The sequence below is a fragment of the Mya arenaria genome, chromosome 3, assembly GCF_026914265.1.
Source record: "Mya arenaria isolate MELC-2E11 chromosome 3, ASM2691426v1".
NCBI lineage: Eukaryota > Metazoa > Mollusca > Bivalvia > Myida > Myidae > Mya > Mya arenaria.
In genome coordinates this window covers 12186214-12201221 of record NC_069124.1, presented here as the reverse complement: position 1 = coordinate 12201221, position 15008 = coordinate 12186214, and the positions used below count along the sequence as shown (strand labels likewise).

Here is a 15008-nt window from a genome sequence, read left to right as displayed (position 1 = left end):
GATGGTGCATTCCTTTGCCTCTCTTGTGGTGATAAGTCACTAAAAAGTGACTGTGTGGCAAATATGTAAATATCTAAGAACTTTTTTTTTTAAATAAAATACATTAAACAGTTTAAACAAGTTATACAAATTAAAATAAAAAATATTGTGCACAAACTTTTGTTGCGAAGTATAGTTAAAGGTCATGGTCGAAAGCATGTTGTATCTAGGTCAAATACAACATGTGACAGCCGCCATTTTGGATTCAAAATGTAAACAACAGACGATTGAAACAGATTTTATTTTTTTGTTTTTTTGAAAGATGAATGATTGCTTTAAATGGTACACACAAACATTTATTTTTTTATTATCACTTATTTATGATTAAAATGCAAATAATCCTTAGGCGGTCGAAAACCCGTTGTTCCGGGATACATGTCACAGGTGGTTATACATGTATTTTGACAACTTTGTTATTTTTTATTTTTGTCTTGGAGTTTGAATGAGCCAGTTTCTGTGTAAATATATGCAAATAAGTGATATAAGCCTGCTGACAAAAGATCAGATCGCAGATTAACATATTCCGTTAAAAAAATTGTTTTATGGCTAAAAGTGCTACTAACAGTTGGAAGAAAAATGCATAAAACATCATTTTCTTAAAGCTGCACTCTCACAGATTGCAACAAAACAAATCAAGGTGTGAGGTTCTTACATGAACCCGCGAAAATGACATCGACCCAAGCAAACAAAATTGTAAAATTCTTACTTGGAACCGCGAAAATGACTTCGAGCGTGGAGAAATATCGACCCTGAGACAATATATCGAGCCATCCGATCAAATTTTATATGAACAAAGAGTTAAACAAAATCAGTTCTTTTAATCTGGTTCAAGCCAACGAGGATATCGAGCCATGAGATATCGAGCCAACGAGTTTCGACTGTAATATATATATAAAGGGTTAATGGAGAGGAGTGGAGTGTATTGTGTGTCACTGTCAGTGTGTAAGAACCAGCCGCTCCGATGTGGAAATACTTGTACCATAAGTCATGGTTTTTAAGTTTATTGTTTAAAGTTCCATTTTCTAGTTGTTTTGACCTTAAAGGTGCACTCTCACAGATTGAACGTTTTGACAATTTTTTTTGTCTTGGAATGAGGCAATTTTTGCGAAAATCCATGGAAACCAGTTATTTAAGACAGCTGACAAAAAATTAGATAGCAGATTTTTATATTTAAGTTTAAAAAGTAATGTTTTATGCATTTTTCTTAAACCATTAGTAACGGTTTAAGCCATAAAACATTAATTTTCGAACGGAAATATGGAAATCTACGATCTGATTTTTTGGCAGCAATCTTATATCATTGGTTTGCAGATATTTATGCAAAAATTTGTTCTTTCCAAGACAAAATAAAAAAGTTGTAAAAATGGTATATCTGTGAGAGTGCAGCTTTAAATTTTATGATTTAATGACAACTGCCTTGAAATAGATACCTGATTTAAGCATTATGCCAATGTTTATAAATTTCTATTATATTTTACTGTGAAATAATGTAAATATATACATATAATTGTTTGTGTTAGTTTAAATTTGCTTGATTTATCATTAACCTAATTATATATTATTTCATTTTTTTGTATTAACCCAATATTATGTCATATAATATATCTATGGGTATATAATACCAAGGTAAACACATGTACACACATCACTTATTATTATGTATAGATAGTTTTTATTTCCATGTAACTCATTTGCCTACATACATTTTGGAAAATGTGGTCCATTACAGATAATACCCAGATGTATACATGGCCTGGATTTCCATATTATGCTGCCCAGAATAAAAGACGATGCAGTCCAGATAAAAACATTGTATGGCTCAATAATCTTCACCAAACTTGGTAAAAAAAAACTTTGTCATATTATGAGAAATCCCTGTTTTTTTGTTAATTATGTTCATTCACAGTATATGCAATTCACCAAGTAACACAAGACAATGTCCACTTGACACATTTCTAGTATATTTGGCTTGTACATAAACATCACTTTTTCATAAGAGAATAAATCTCATGTAGGACATTTAGATTGCTCTAGAAATAATTGCCAAGATGTTTTGCATTTGAATCATGTTTAAAGCATACCCACCATTATTTGCATTTATTGTGTTCATGATTGTGTTGTATTCTTCCTTTTTAAGATGCATCAGATGAAGTCTTTGACTATCTAGAAAGGGATTTTGTAAGCTAGTACTGGACATGAAGACAGTCACTTGGAAATGATGATTGTGCAACAGCGGTTAAACATATGCAATACATCATATGGTAATTTCTTTTCACCTCAATGAATATTTAAGTGACCTACCCACAAATAAAGTGATTCTCTAATAGTTCCAATTTCCACTTTGATTTTGTAATCTGGTATTCTTCATTACTACTACCCGTAACTGGTATCTAAAAATAACATTATAATATTCATCAATAATATCATAAGACCATGTGAATATTCAGTAATTTATATATGTAATCAATTTGTTTTTGTGTATGTGGTGTTTATATGTTGGAGTTTGTAGTTCATTGTCAGTGATTTTTTTATTGTGAAAAACTCCATTTTCCCCAAAATTAAAAAAAATTACATTACATTCCAGATTAAAATAGCAATGAATTTCTTGAAATATAAACAAAATCTTGACAAGTCTTACTCTTTCACAGCATAAGGTATGCATAAAAAAGTTAAAAAATGTATATTTGCCATTATATAAGCAATTTTAGCCTGATTTTGTATTTTTCCCAAAGTTGACTTTTTACCGAATTTGCGAGGTACATTGTACAGGCAGTAAAAAGAATTCATAAAAAATCACTGATTGTTGTTAAGTGTTTTTTTTATGAATGTTGTTCAAGTTTCGTCCTTGGGGTCAAAGTTGTCCCAACCAGAGTTCCCCTGTTACTGATAGACTTCTAGAACAAAAATTGATACACATTCAAATCAGGCAATGACTTCTGCAGTAATGTATGAATTCCTTAGAAACTGATGTCTAAACTAAAAGGTATTTAGTTTCAAAGATTATGAAACAAGTTGTTACAACAATATAATAATCACCTTTTGGCAGGATGTTAAGCAAGGTTTTGTCTTGTTGAGGAAATCGTAGACCTCGTAGTACCCTTAAGGAACCCACTTGTCTGACTTAGTGACTACAATCCAAACTCACAATGTCTTCCTTAACAACCACTTTATAAGCAACCAAGGACATCCTTATCAAATACTTCATTTACAGCAGCCAATGCATTCCATAAAAAATGATGACTTCCTAAACAATCCTTGGCTTCTTTATCAACCAATGATTGCCTTAGCAACTACCTTCATCCATAGCAACAAATGAATTCCCATTCAACCAATGACTTCCTTAGCATCCAATTCCTTCCAACGCATCCATTAACTACCTTTATAGGCACCAATGCCTTATTTAGCAACCACTTTTTTCCTGAGCAACAGCCAACATTCATAGCAACCAATTACTTCCTTAGTAATCATTTACTTCCATAGCAACATTCTGGTTCATTACCGTAACATCCATTGACCATGGGAACAACCAGCTTACCATACTTCTCATTTCTGTTAACAAAGAGCAGCCTTCTTTGAGGAGTCCTTATCAACCATCAAATAACACAGCAACCACTAACCTGCTAAGCAAATAGCAACACCTTTCATAACCAGTTGTTACCTGACTGACTTGTTCATGGTCATTTTAATCAGGTGATCAATTAAGGGCCATGCTGGCCCTTTTGTTTTGAATGTACATTTCCTTAGCTTATTCATTTAATTTAGCAAATGTATAAACATAGTGTACAATTCTGGATACTTTCAAGTTTTTTCATTATTATATATTATCAATGTTTTAATTTTCAAACAGGTGACCAGACAGGGAGGAAACTAGAGAAATGGTTTTCCACCAACAGCCCAAGTGCTTGGTTGATAAGAGGAGCCACAGCATTAAACGTTACTGCACAAAGTGGTGTGCTTTGCTAACACTTAAGATTGTGATTCGATAAAAAAGCAATGAATGAACGCTCATTATTCATAACTATAACTAAAACATTGATGTCTAAAGTCAATTTTCAACATATATAGTATTTGAGATCCTGATCTATAGTTGTGTGCAATGGATTATCAAAGAAAAACAAAAGAGTGGGCAACAAAATGAATAGCATAATGCACCAGTCAATTGTAACCACATCCCGCCCCCAGGTCCGGGGACTTTTGACTTTTGGTCCAGCCTACCCCAGGTTAAATTCCCTGAACTGATCCTGAACTAAAATCCCTGCCAAATTCCCCCGCATCCAACATACCATAGGTAAGACAAAACCACCGCATTCACACCCAGTATACCCCCAGACGGGGGTGGTGGTGGTTACAATTGACATGTGCATTACCCACTACCCATTTACACCAGTAATTCATAATTATATTTGATAGACATGCCTCTTGTCAAAGGTTTTGAAGGGTATGAACGTCAGAACTACCTGCCTATGGCCTTTCAAGATTTTATAACATTGTTAAACTAAAGAAATTATTATTAAGTTTATACTAGATCTTTGTTAAGAGTGACCCCTTTGATAATTCTGGAGAAAAACCATTAGGATTAGGTTCTGTATTTGTCCATAATTTGTCATATGACATGTAAGCAGGAGTTCATTCCTTCAAAGAATTGTGAATCTTATATAATTATGTATTTGACATCTTATGAATTTTATCACACTTTAACCTAGAGGCAGTTCAAATAAATACTGCTATGATTGAACAAATACTGAATAAGGGCAAGAATTCCAAACAAGACAGTATACATCTAGTATCATGTTTGTCTGATAATTTTGAAATCATAGTGATTAAATCTAAAAGGATGTTAAAGCTGCACTGTCACTGATTAAGAGTTTTCACATTTGCTTTGAAATTTTTTTTTTAAAATAGTCTGACTTTTGCATGAATGCCTTCAATCCAGTCATATAAGATAACTCTCAATGAAACAGAATTCAATTGTCTGAAAAACTGCCAAAATTTTCATTTCTTCTCAAGCATTACTAACCATTAAACATAGAGTTTTAAATGGTAATAGGAAAAACTGTGATTTTGTATGCAGTCTCATATAACTGTTATCAGACATGTGCACAAAAGTTTTTCATTCCAAGTTAAAAATAATAAAAATTCATATATCTGTGAGAGTGCAGCATTAACAATGAAAACAATTATTAATAATGGTATTTCCAACTGTGTATAATAATGCAACAACAATTTACCTTCTACTAGCACATTGAATTACAAGTTCTGCTTTTTCAAAGAAAACGGGCATATGGGAAGTACCATCACTTCCAGCGATATTTTTGTTGTAGCTTTTTTTTATAAGAGACATTGGCAAAAACTGTTCATAGATTGTGTTTTAAGGTGTATGTTTTATAGACAGTACTCCTATTCTCTTTAATATGTAATATATGTTTGTTTCATTTAAGGCTTTTGTGTGTTTTAGGGCTGTTTCAGACCATTCCTGATATCGTATTTTCATATAAACCCGGCAATCATAATTGCATACCTCTTTGCAAAAGAATAATAAACATTCACAGAAATTAAACAGTAACGGAATTTTTCGAATTTTTCTCAACATAAGAAGAGACTTTTGTATTTTGGCCCAGCTAATGTTATTATATTGTTGACTAACATAAGCTTACAAGCAAATTAACAGGCAGAATAGATAAAGAAAAGATGAGCATGTAGTCTTGTTTTGCATACAGAAGTAAGGGGCTTAGCTAGCCCTTTATATGTGGATTCATAATTGCTAGGTGGGTCTCGGGGCATGCCCCCTCAGAATATTTTGAAAAACATGGTGCATTCTGGGCGTTTTGAGGTGCTTTATTTTGTACTGGAAAATAAAAATGACATTTAAAGGATCATGTAGTCAAGTACGCATACTGCAACTTTGGCTGATTTTTTTATGTTTTTATCAGGATCATGTGGATTCATCCGCATACTAGTGTTATATGCAGCTTCACGCCTGGTATCTCAGACAGACATTTTTAGGCTTATGTAGATGTTTGCAAGGCAAGGCTTGGCAAACCAAAGCGCCCGTTTCATTATATTGGTTACAAAGTGCTTTTGCATGTTGTTTGCAATTGTGCATTTTGCGCGACTGGTAAATATCTGCAATATAAAAACTTAAAATTCATTGATGCCTAGGTGACCAAATTTCAAAAATTTTCATTTCATTTGTCAAACATTGTGCCCCAAAAGCACATTTCACATAAGTATGTAGTTTCTTTACTTAAGGTCTATTATACTGCAATATAAAATATATTTAAAAACAGTAATTCTGGTAATTTTATTGCAAAATTTGACAAAGTAATTGGCAAAATGCAGAAATTTTCATTTTTTTTTTCTAACAAATTTACCTAAAAATCATATTTTACAAAATACATAGTTTGTATATTTCAAGTATCTTATAATGATATATAATATCTGTTTTAAAAAGTTATTTTGGTAATTTTATTGCAATATTTGGCAGAGTTGATGCTAAGTCCAGAAATTCTCATTTTCATTTAACTTTTAAAACATTTTGCCCAAAAATTATATTACAATGTGATTGTATTATACTTATAGTATATTAAATGTGGTGTCTGATATAACACAAAACCAACAAAAAAAAAATCTAAGCATTTTTCTCCCATTTTTCATTTTCACTGGACAAAGAATCCATAAAGGTGATGAGGTGTTGAAACTCTGCTTCAACACCTCTCTATTCAAATAGAGAATAGTGCACGTCACCACCATGTATATAGACTATAACAGGGGTTCAAATCTACAGATAGAGAATAGTCCACGCTACCACAATGTATATAGACTATAACAGAAGAGTTGAAGTAAAGTTTCAAAATCTACATTGCATAGAGAACAGAGGTGTTGAAGCACTGCTTCAACACCTCTGAGAATGAATAGAGTATAGCGCACGCTACCACAATGTATAGAGACTATAACAGAGAAGTTGAAGTAAATCTTCATAATCTCTGGCTGTATACATTGCATAGAGAACAGGGGTGTTGAAGCACTGCTTCAACACCTCTTGACAATGAATAGAGTATAGCGCACGCTTCCACAATGTATATAGACTATAACAGAGGAGTTGAAGTAAATCTTCAAAATCTCTGGCTGTATACATTGTATAGAGAACAGGGGTGTTGAAGCACTGCTTCAACACCTCTTGACAATGAATAGAGTATAGTGCACGCTTCCACAATGTATATAGACTATAACAGAGGAGTTAAAGTAAATCTTCAAAATCTCTGGCTGTATACATTGTATAGAGTACAGGGGTGTTGAAGCAATGCTTCAACACCTTCACAATGAACAGAGTATAGTGCACGCTTCCACAATGTATATAGACTATAACAGAGGAGTTAAAGTAAATCTTCAAAATCTCTGGCTGTATACATTGTATAGAGAATTGGGGTGTTGAAGCACTGCTTCAACACCTCTGAGAATGAATAGAATATATACCGTGCACAGTATATACTGGTATAGAATATAACACCAGTGTATGTACTGTCACGGTGTATCGTGCATATCCATATAGTGTATAGAGTCTATGCACTGTGTTGATATAAGATATCAATCTCAACTTGGTCTAAGCATTCTAGATTTAATATTTTTTTCTAGATTCAAATAATTCACTGTTTATAGTTTATTGATCCGCTGCATGATATCTTTTAGAACTTGCACGAGTGGAGACGTGGATATACTTAAATTAGCAATAGGTAAACACATAATAATTATAATTACATAAACTGCTTCTTAATTAACTGTGACCGATGGCTAAGTTTCTAGGAATAGACATGTTCAAATGAAAAACTGTTATTATGATAACTGCTCACATCTAAAGATTTTATACTATTGTAACCATTGTTCTTCATATATTTGCATTCACTTTATATTATAATTAGTTTCGTTATTTATCAGTTATAATGTTCATGGTTAATGATATAGTATCTGAAATACATACTGGTTAAACCAACTGAAAAAAAATGATCTTGTAAAAAATAGTGTTCAACTAGTTACTCCTCAATATGCCAGTACACATTCATACATCTAATGAATGACAGTTGCAGCCTCACGGTGATGATATATGTGCATTCGTGCATTCCGACGTCAGCAAAATGATGCGTAATCACGTCGTATGGATGTATTTATTGGAGAAAATCCGATCATGTTAGCCCTATTAATCAATTGTCTGATTAATTCTGTACGATGAATAACTGAATCTTCTTCAGCAAAATCTGGGAAATAAAAAATATCGAAGGTCAGATTGGAACCAGGATCTCCCATATGTCAGATTTCTTGACTGTTGGTGATCTGATACGCATTGATCATAGCTTTCACATCTTGGGATTGCGTTCTTGTTGTCTGTTGAGGCGAATATATTCTGGAAGAATTTTACAGAAGTCAGATCGCAGTTTTGGATACTTACGTTTTGAACGTAAATATTAAAATCTGCATTCTGATATTTTGTCACCATTCTTATATCACTGGTTCCTTGATATTTACGCAAAGATTGGTTCATTCCAACACAAAATTGGAAAGTTGTCAAAACAGTCAATCTGTGAGGGTGCAGCTTTAATAACATATTTTGTATTCGTTCAATTCATACAAATGATTCAATTATGAATGAATATATATTATTCTTCAGAATGGCGGCATTCAATTTGCATACTTTACAATGTTTTGTCTCTTTAAGGTACTTACTACGTATAACTTATATGATATATTTCGGACAATAAAAGTGGACGGATGGTCATGCAGGTTTCACAATTTGGCGGATCACTTAAAATACTCATGGTTTTATTATTACCTAAATATACACGTATTAAACTTATGAACATAATTTATACTTGTTACTGCTGTTTTTATTCAAAGTTTATTTACTCGATTCTCCTAATAATGCTTAATCGTCTTACAGCTTTGTAAACAACAGACGTTAAGAAATGAATTTTGATGTAAAACACTTGCATAATTATAGTTGCATTTAGGTCTTCCTTAATTGGCAGACATCACAGTGGCCTCTAGAGAATACAGTATCATTCTGATAACAATAACTTATTGTTGTTGTTTTCCGAATAAGTGTAAGGAATTTAATTTTCCGTATATTTTCATCTGTATCAACTGAAAATATAAGAGTATTTTCAGACTATAATACAACTTGTTAACCTATACATTAACTATTGGTTGGATTGGAGATATATAATTTAGAATATGTGTACGCTATAACAGTGTCTTTGAAGCAAAACTGACTTCGAAATTGAATTGATAAAATAAAATAATTTTTTAATCAAACAACAAACAAAAGCATTTTTTCCTGATAAAAAAACAGAACAGACAGTGTATTAAGACATTCACAACTGTTCATCGGGAGCCTCTTTATATTAGACGATCAGCTTCAAAAAATAAAAGGCAGTTTTGGGCGTTTTTTGTTAATTTTCATTGGTCTGTCACGCGAAACTATTATGAACTTGCACGCCCTTTGCATCAGGTCTGTTCACAAACAAATGAGGAATAGAATTTTTTTATTTCCTCTTTCTTTAATCGAATTTGTCTATTTTTCTCATTCATCACTGAAAGTCTTACCCCTGGAAATGCTTACATTAACTCATGAAACACCTGACAACAATGGCAGCTGCATCCACATAACGATAATGTATGTTCATAAGTGTGGTGCCTTTGTGGATGCCGACATCAGCAACATGGTGCGTATTCATGTCGTATGGATGTATTTATTGAGTAAAAAAATACCCAATAAATACATCCATACGACATGAATACAAGTTATTTATAAGTCTAACATGATAACCTTCAGTAAACCAAAAATAAAAAAAATAACTTAAAGTATCTGATTAATTCTGAACAAAATGAAGGACTAAATCTTGTTCAGAAAAGTCTGAAAGTTTAAAATATAGGTCGGATAGTAGTAATGTCAAACTTTCAGCTGTTGTTGATCTGATATACAATTAATCATCTTGTATGAAATTGGCACCTTATCATGGATCTACTTTACATCTGTTGATTGCGTTCTTGTTGTCTGTTGTGGCAAATAAATTCGGGAAGAATTGCAAATTATCTTTTACAGGAGTTAATCGTTACACATCACAGCTTCCTTTGTGCACGTTTAGTATAAATAATTCGTGAATCAAACTACTCTTCTCCAGACTGACATTAATTTAGCACGATTTACAGATGTTTGTTCCTACGTGAAACGTCTAAATATATACAGATACATTAGTAAATGATTCCTTAAAAACACATAAAAATGTGAACAGACGGATGGTTGGACGGACGGACAGACAGGATGCTTTAGGGGTCATGCTATAAAAGTAATAACGAAAAACAACATAAAATGTGAACAAACAGACGGATTGACAGACAAACAGGGGCCGTATTTACGTACATGTCTTAGCCTCAAACGTAGACTTAGATGTTACAGAGTACAGTTATTACCTGCCAGGCCATGCTTAGTAAAATATTTCAATGTACAAAAGTAATTGAAAATATCGTTGTATACCTACGTCATGAACAAGTGTAATATACTCATGTACGTACACTTGTATTTACGGTTTCAATTCAAAATTCTTAAATTGGTATTTTAAACTACTCCAGAGTCTGCGAAATAATGCGAAAACTTGATGAAACACAGATGTTAAATGATGCAGTTTTATTAACAATACTTGAAATGATATATTTATTTTGTCTTTCATTACCAACCTGTGTAATATGCCAAAGGGTAAACCAGCTTCAGAATTTCAATGCATCATTCACAAAGTATTTAATAAATCCAAGATGTATATATAACAATACTGAACAGATCACTATCTGTTCTTTATAATAGTGAATTAATTACGCAATTCCAAGAAACATACTTACATATGTTTATATGATAAAAAAGTAGTATACTATTGTTACAAATTAAATTAAATTCAAACAAGACAACTAGAGGCAGCTGAATGCTTGCAGGGACAGAGTAGTATTATACCATTATGTTTATTATCAAATAACTACACAGGGTTCTGTTCGATGTCTTTGTAAAAATATGAAGAAATTACATGTATATACTTTATTGAATACATAGTTTAATCATATGTTATTGTTTGTAACATACGCAGGTCATATAAATGATATTTAATAATATTTAAAACATAATAACCTGAATTTTTCTGAATTTCAAAATCGTATTCAATTTATAGGAATTTAAATAATGTATATCGCTAGATATCCACCCACTCCAGATTGGACAATATAAATTCACCCAAAATTCTAACACATCCATTTCATAAATAGCATATTTTTTTCATTACCTAAAACTATTGAAATTCAGGCGCATTGACTTATATCATCAGTAATTCATAAACTGTTTGCAAAATTCAAATTGGAGATAAATGAACCCAACCGGATCGTTTTTCGGTATTTTTATGTTGCTGTTTTACTGTTGAATCCTTTTCAAAATATATATTTTTAATAAAACGTTTTGTAACATGTTTGCTAATACACGTAATATTTTGAGTAAAAAATGATCACAATGGTTGGGCGAAGGAAATATGCCTATAAAATTGATACCAATTGCATTTCCATTGATAAATATGGCTCAAATTGCTGTTTTTATAGGCCTTGAAACCATAATGTTGAATAACGAAAGACAATTTAATTTAATAATGATATTCTATGAGTTTGTTACGCGAGATTGCGAAATGGTCCCAAATACATGTGTTAAATATATATAGTCCTGAAGAGTCCACGTCCTTCGCCGCAATGTCAGCTCAGGGGTATCATTTTATTAGGCCGGAAGTGCCCACGACCTTCGTCGTAAAATCAGCTAAGGGGTCTCATGTACCGCTTAGTAACTCAAACATGCTCAGCAATTTCTTGCAATTTTGTTACTTTCAGCATACAAAAAAAAACCCATAAGGCATGTGTTCTTGAAAATTGCCTTTATTTCTTAAGGAAATTATTTTCTTTATTGATCCAACGACAATCAAAATTTTACAATTCTTATTTGTATACGCGCAATCGTCGGGAACTTATGCGGGACGTTCAACATGTATGGGCAAAGTTAACTATCGCAACGTGAGATTTGCAATTGCAATATTGCTCATCTTAGAAATGGGAGGGGCGGGTGATGAGGGGAGGGGTTGACTCACATTTGTCTGTTGCGATGTATCCGTTTGAACTGGTATGCCATGGAATGCATCAAATTCGAGAAATACCTGTAAATATGTATACAGAAGCAGAATGGGTTTTGAAAAATAAAGGAATTAAAGTTTTCATTTGTATAATCGAATTGTCCGTTTCTATGATAAACCATTGGATGTTTTCTCCTGGAAATGCTAATAACTTTTATTGCTATTTAGCATGTTATGCCCAATTAACCAAAACACTAAAATTAACCTAAACAATGGGAGCTGCACTCCCATGGCGATGATGCATGCATAATTGTGCGTTCTGACGTCAGTAACGGTCTGGTCAATAAAGTCAGACTCGATCATGAAAAATAATTAAAATAACAATGTTTAACTATTTACTCCTAAACATGCCAGAACCTAATGAATGCCAGTTGCATCCTCACGGTGATGATGTTTGTTAGACCTCTTTATCAATTGAAGTGTCTGATTAATTCTGTAGGATGAATAACTGAATCTGATTCAGCAAAGTCTGGGAGATAAAAAATATCGAGGGTCAGATTTGAACCAGGATCTACCATATGTCAGATTTCTCGGCTGTTGGTGATCTGATGCGCATTGATCATCTTCTACGATATTGGCAGCTTTTACATATTGGGATTGCGTTCTTGTAGTCCGTTCAGGCGAATATATTCTGGAAGTCCTTTTCAGGAGTTTATCATTGTTATAATGAAGCTTAAAACAGCACTCTCACGGACGGACCGTTTTGACATCTTTTAAATGTTTTGTCTTAGAATGAGAATGAGCCAATTTTAGCGTAAATGTCTGAGAACCATTGATGTAAGACGTTGATGTTTTATGCCAATTAAGATATTTTTTTCTTTTGTCATTAGCAACGCTTTTAGCCACAACACTTCAATTTTCACTTTAACAGTGCCTTTGTAGCAAATCAAGCAAAATACTTACATATTTTTATATAATACACAAGTAGTGTACTATTGTTACAAATGAAATCAAATTTAAACATGACAACTAGAGGCAGCTGAATGCTTGCAGGGACAGAGAAGTATTATACAATTATTTTTGTTGATCAAATAACTACACAGGGTTCTGTTCGATGTCTTTGTTAAAAGATGAAGAACTTAAATGTAAATACTTTATTAGATACAAAGTTTAATCATATATTATTCTTGATAACATACGCGGGTCACATAAATGATATTTAATGATATTTAATATATATTAACCTTTTGACAGTTTTATAAATTTCAAGAACGTATTCATTTTATAGGAATTTAAATAATGTATTTCGCTGGATATCCACTTACTCCAGATTGGACGATATACTCTAACACATCCATTTTAAAATTAGCATAGTTTTCATTACCTAAAATTATTGAATTTAGGCACCTTGTTTCATAATATTAGTTATTTATAAACTGTTTGCAATATTCAAATTACGAAGATCGGTGATTTATGTTGTTGTTGTTTTTTTGTGATAAATTATTGATTTTAAGTTGGATTGATATTATACGATAACATTAAATTGCAACCCCTCTCGCGTCTTTTCATAATCAATTAAAAGACATGGATAAGAACTTTGGTTAAGTGTACTATGCAAATCATAATACAGTTTCAGGCGTTTTTGTCTATTCACTTTTGTCTGTTACGAAATATCCGTTTGAACTGGTATGCCATGGAATGCATCAAATTCGAGAAATACCTATAAATATGTATACAGAAGCAGAATGGGCTTTAAAAATACAGGAATTAAAGTTTTCATTTGTTTAATCGAATTGTCCGTTTCTATGGTTAACCATTGGATGTATTCTCCTGGAAATTCTAATAAACAACTTTGTTATGTCGCATGTTTTGCCCAAAAAAGAAAACTCTATAACTTAACCTAAACAATTGTGGCAGCTGCATCCCCATGGCGACGATACAGGCTTAATAGTGCGTTCCGACGTCAGTAACATTCAGTAAAGTCTGACTGGATCTTGAAAAATAAATAAAATGGTAATGTTTATCTAGTTTCTCCTCATGCTTATACAACGTCATACAACTATAGATGACAGTTGCACCCTCACGGCGATGATGTTGGTGCATTCGTGCATTCCGACGTCAGCAAAATGATGTATAATCACGTCGTATGGATGCATTTATGGGGGGGGGGATCCGATCATGTTAGACCTATCAATCAATTTTAGTGTCTGATAAATTCTGTAAGATAAATAACTGAATCTTGTTCAGAAAAGTATGGGAAATAAAAAATATCGAAGGTCAGATTGGAACCAGGATCTCCCATATGTCAGATTTCTCAGCTGTTGGTGATCTGATGCGCATTTATCATCTTTTACGATATTTGCAGCTTTTACATCTTGGGATTGCGTTCTTGTTGTTTGTTGAGGCGAATATTTTCTGAAAGAGAGGCTTAATAACTTATTTTGTATTCGTTCAGTATAAATGAATATACTTTTTTTCAGAATGGCATTCAAATGGCATGCTTAACAATGTTACATTTCTTTAAGGTTCGTACTACGTAAACGTATATGTAGTATGTTAAGGAAAAATAAAAGTGGACGGACGGTCATGCAGATTTCACAAATTGGCGGGTCACATAAAATACTCATGATTTTATTATAACCTAAAAATACACGTATAAAACTTTTGAACATATGCTTGTTACTGCTGTTTTAATTCAAAGTTTATTTACTTGATTCTCCTAATAATGCTTAATTATCTTAAGGTTTGTAAACAACAGGCGGTAAGAAATGAATTTTGATGTGAAACATCTGTATATTTTTTATTTAGCTCGTCCTTAATTGGCAGACAGCA

At 32.6% G+C, this 15008-nt stretch overlaps 1 protein-coding gene and 1 long non-coding RNA gene across 5 annotated transcripts in view; both read left to right on the top strand.

Moving 5' to 3' along the window:
* Window positions 1-15008, top strand: part of LOC128227249 (glycine receptor subunit alpha-2-like) — a 53226-nt gene that overhangs the window by 16694 nt on the left and 21524 nt on the right. The gene's annotated exons all lie outside the window — the stretch shown is intronic.
* LOC128227251 (uncharacterized) lies at window positions 133-5734 on the top strand. The gene is made up of 4 exons (XR_008259788.1): window positions 133-321; window positions 1769-1880; window positions 2177-2300; window positions 3887-5734. It is a non-coding gene; the product is annotated as an uncharacterized LOC128227251 (long non-coding RNA).